Source organism: Nannospalax galili, unplaced genomic scaffold (genome assembly GCF_000622305.1).
Source record: "Nannospalax galili isolate Female #2095 unplaced genomic scaffold, S.galili_v1.0 scaffold183, whole genome shotgun sequence".
In the NCBI taxonomy this organism is placed as follows: Eukaryota; Metazoa; Chordata; class Mammalia; order Rodentia; family Spalacidae; genus Nannospalax; species Nannospalax galili.
The window spans coordinates 1,100,293-1,104,789 of NW_008350555.1; positions in this window are offsets into that span (position 1 = coordinate 1,100,293).

Sequence of the window (4,497 nt, forward strand, 5' to 3'; positions counted from 1 at the left end):
ACCCCATTTATTGGACCCTTGAACCATTTGTGATTACCTCTAAGAGGTCAATCAAGGTCAAGTCCAAACACTCCTTTACCATTTTATGGTTTTCCCTTGATTCTTCTCCAGCCTCCTCTCTCCTCACTGTTGCATCTCTCAAACTCTAGGTGCCACAGATATTAGAATAAATTCCTGGAATGAACCAGTGATCATTCAGCAGTTTGTCTCTTCTCTTTTTACCTGTCTTCTTGAAGCCTCCAAGTCTGAGTGGTCTCTTTCTGGAGATCTCTCTTGTGTCAGCTTCCTAACTCCTCTTTTATCTGCTAACTTGAACTTCTCGTCAAAGGATGTCATCATTGATCCTCCCAGGTCATGGATCCCATTCCTCCATCGCCACAGTTTCCTCACTGTCTGTTCATAGCATTGGTCATGATATCCACCTTAACGTGTTCTGCCTGCCTCCTCAGAAGGATAAAGACTTCTGTAAGGACAGGGACTACATCCACTTAGTCTTTACAAAATTATAGATATAGCATGAATAACAGTGTGTGGTACATATTTTATATACAATTAATGTAATATTAAGTTTTGATAGTTTTTTCTTATTACCTATTTCCCCATGAGACTGAGGATTGTATGAAAAGGGGCTTTGTCTATTTGCTGCTTTATAATCTCTAGTCCAAGTGCCTCAAAAGCTGTTACTTCCTTAAAGAGTCTCACTCCATATCTTGTCTGTTTGTGGCTATGTATAGATGCATGTATGTATATGTGTGTATTGTTTTTAACCAGGCTCAGCACTATGGGTCAGGTGGGATTCTAGAGTGCCTGAGAGTTTTTCCTCTAATAATTTGAATTATAATTTCATTAGCATTAAAGTAGGTCTATCTTTTGAAAACACAACATAAATTTCCCTATTTCAAGACAAACCTTACCAGAACAATGACTATATATGCATATGTTTGCATGCATAATTATGTCATTTACACATAGCTTAACCCCGTAAGCCATGTTTATAAGACTCATGAACCACATTAGTTGCATTTCAACCATCCATAATTCCAGTTCCAGGGAATCAAATGCCTTCTCTGGCCTCTATAGGCATTGCATGCATAAGTCCCCTAACATACATACAGGCAAACACTCATACACATACAATAAAATGTTTTTAATGAGATTACTGTACACTTTTTTGTAACCTGCGTTTCTCACTCAAACATATACATATATAGCATGACATACATATATAGCATGACAATCTCTTCATGTTAGCAAATACTCATAAACATTCTCAGCCCATCTTCCAATATTGTACCTTTTAATTATTTGCTATTATAAACCTTTAAATATATCCTGACCATTTTAAAGAGCTTCAAGTACAGTCCATGAATAAAAACAAACAAAACAGCTCTTTGGTGCATTATATGTGGCACTCAGGTAGCTCAAGAGAGTCTCCTTGGAATCCTGGAAGCTGCCTCTGCGATGGTTCCAGAGGTACTTCTGCCCCTGGCATCCTTTCTTACCATCTACCCTTTTACTTCTCTTCATCTCCTTTGTTTCCACCCCATCCAAGTTCTTTAGATCTATGGCTCAAATTATGAGATGCACCGTTGACTCTGGTTTTTCCCATAATGGAGCTGGGACCTTCTTAGAATAACCCTTCCCTAATGTGAGTGCTTCAACAGTAAGACCTAATAAGACCTGAGCCTCAGAAAGAAGTAACTGGGAATTTTTCTCTATTGTGCACCCAGCCACACAATATTTAGAGAGCAGTGGTTCCAAATATCTTCTGTCTCTTATTTAAGAAATGTAAGTTCATCAACCTACAAACTTTTAAAGTGCGTGTGTGTGTGTGTGTGTGTGTGTGTGTGTGTGTGTGTGTGTAGGGGGTTATATGTGTTCTTCTTTGCATGTACTTGTGCACCTGTGTGTGGAAGCTAGTGTCTTTCTCAATAGCTCTCCATCTTATTTTTTGAGGCAGGGTCTCTCCCTGAACCTGGAGCTCACTGAACTAGACTAGCTGGCTTTCAAGCTCCAAGGGCTCCTCCTGTCTCTGCCTCCCCAGCCATGTAATTACAGACACATGCACCACATCTGGCTTTTTATATGGGGGCTGGAAATCTGAACTCAGGACCTCATGTTTACCACCTGAGCCATCTTCTCAGTCAGTTCCCAATCCAAAACAGCATTCAGTGGGTTTGTTTCCTTTTCTAAATGCTTAGAACTACCATCTAGCTAAAACTTTACATATATATATAGAGAGAGAGAGAAAGAGAGAGAGAGAGAGAGGAGAATATTCTAGAAGAGTTGAAAGGATATATATTTTTTAAATATGTTTTTGAAAATATGGTGACACATATCAAATTGCCTTCTATAAAGCTTGTACCAAATTACTTTCCCACCGATTCCCTTAGCGTCAATAAGTTAGACTGATACCAACAACCAACAGTACTGAGTACTTCAACCCAGGCACTGTGCACAGAGCTTCACATGCCTGATCTTGTTTAAGCCCCAGGACAAATCTAGGGGATAAACTCTATCATTAGCTTTACTTTGCAGATTAAGAAACTGAGGCTTAGAGAGCTAGCAGAACTGATCTAAGGCTACACACCAGAAAGTAAGTTCCAACACAAGCTTTACTATGAATCCCTAAAGGAGCTCCAGGGCACAGGTACAAAGGCTGAGAGCTCTAGACTCCTGAAGGTGGTAGTAATGCACACCTGGTTGTATGGCTTAGTGTCATCTAGACTCTTCCTAACTGGCTTCAAATCTCAGCTTTCTATGTCTTTGCAGTATTCCTTGGTCAAGGTAATACTCTAGGCCTCAGTTTCTCATTCTAAATTAGAATAATGACAATTCCATCTTATTAGAATATTGTGAGTTAAGCATGAACATATAGAAGAAAGCAATTTGTTAACTACAAACTTGCAACTAAATAATAACTATTATGATTTCTACTGTGCTTTAGAAAATGGTCAGGGAGCCATCATTCAGAGTGCTATTACAGCCATTTGGAGACCTGTAATGGTGGGTGAAGAATGATGGCCAGGACCCACATCAAGGCAGAGGCAGCGAGGATGGACCAAATGACTGACTATATGGGGAGAGTAAGGAAAAGGGGTTAGGGTGGTTTAGAGTTTTACGCTGAGTCATCAGGAAGATGGTGATATCATCAATTAAGGAGGAAGAGTAGGCAGGATAATATGCTTTATTCCAGGAATACTTCGAGGAGGTGTCTATGAGACATCCAGCAAGTTGAGATGGTGGAATATGTGTGGGACTGTGCGTGGGCTCAGGAAGTGATGTGTTGCAGATTAAGATGAGGACATCACTGAGCATTTGTGAGACTGAAACTATAGATTGATTTGGTATCCTCATGAAACCCAAAGCGATGGGATGAAACCTTTTAAAGCCATAGACTCTTCCTGACTCTCAAACAAAAATAAACTCTAATGTCAAACAGAATTTGTAAAGCACATCAAAACGAAGTTTTTCTAGTTAAATAGTGAGTGGGTTGTCTGAAGTCCACTTCTGAATGGGTTTACCTTGAGCCCAGTTTACCAAGTCTAACAACTATGAGACAAGAAGCAAAGAGGGTAAAGGGTTAATTGCCACACAGAGTCTGAAAGAAAACAGCTCGCATAAAATCAGATTGGAATTTTAGCTAAAGAGGGGTTTTTTAAGCACTCTTGAAACATTCTTTTGGAAGCCTCATTCAGTCATAAGCAGTACTCAACTAATAATGTTCCTGGCTGTTCTTAAACCTGACACTGTCCTGCAAGGATCATGCATGCTGACCATCAGCCGCACAGTCATTCAAACAGAGTCACTTGAGGACCCGGGCTAATATTGATCTTCAAGTTCATGTGCACTGGTCTTCCTTATCAGCAGAGAGCTGCTCTGTGCACATCTGCTGGGCCACTAGTGCTACATTTCACATGCTTCCTATAAGGGAATTTCATGGTTTCTGTTGCCATCTACTCAAACAGTTGTTAAACACAAATTGTCTTAAGTATTTTAAAAGTTGAATTGGTTAAACTTTTTCTTCTCATTAATCAAATCTGATTATCATTTCAACATACTTTTTAGAGGCTTTAATCCTATATCCACCTACAGGCAGCTTGGTTTAGCTACTAAGAAAGAACTACGGGCTTGGTAGATGACTCAGTGAGTAAAATGTTGTCTATGCAAGTGTGAGGACGTGAGTTCAGATCCACAGCACCCACATAAAACCTTGGCACAGTGGAACACATCTGTAAACCCAGTGCTGTGCTATGCAGATCCCCAGAGCTCACTAGTCAGCCAGTACAACTGAACTGATGAGCTTCAGGTTCAGTGAGAAGCCCTGTCTGAAAAAAATTAGGTGGAAGGATGGAGAGATGGTTCAGTGGTTAAGAGCACTTGCTGCTCTTGCAGAAGACCTAGATTCGTTTCTGAACACCCATTGTAACTTGAGTTCCAGGGGTTCTGACGCCCTCCTCTGGCATCTTCAGGCACTGCACGTACATAGTACACATA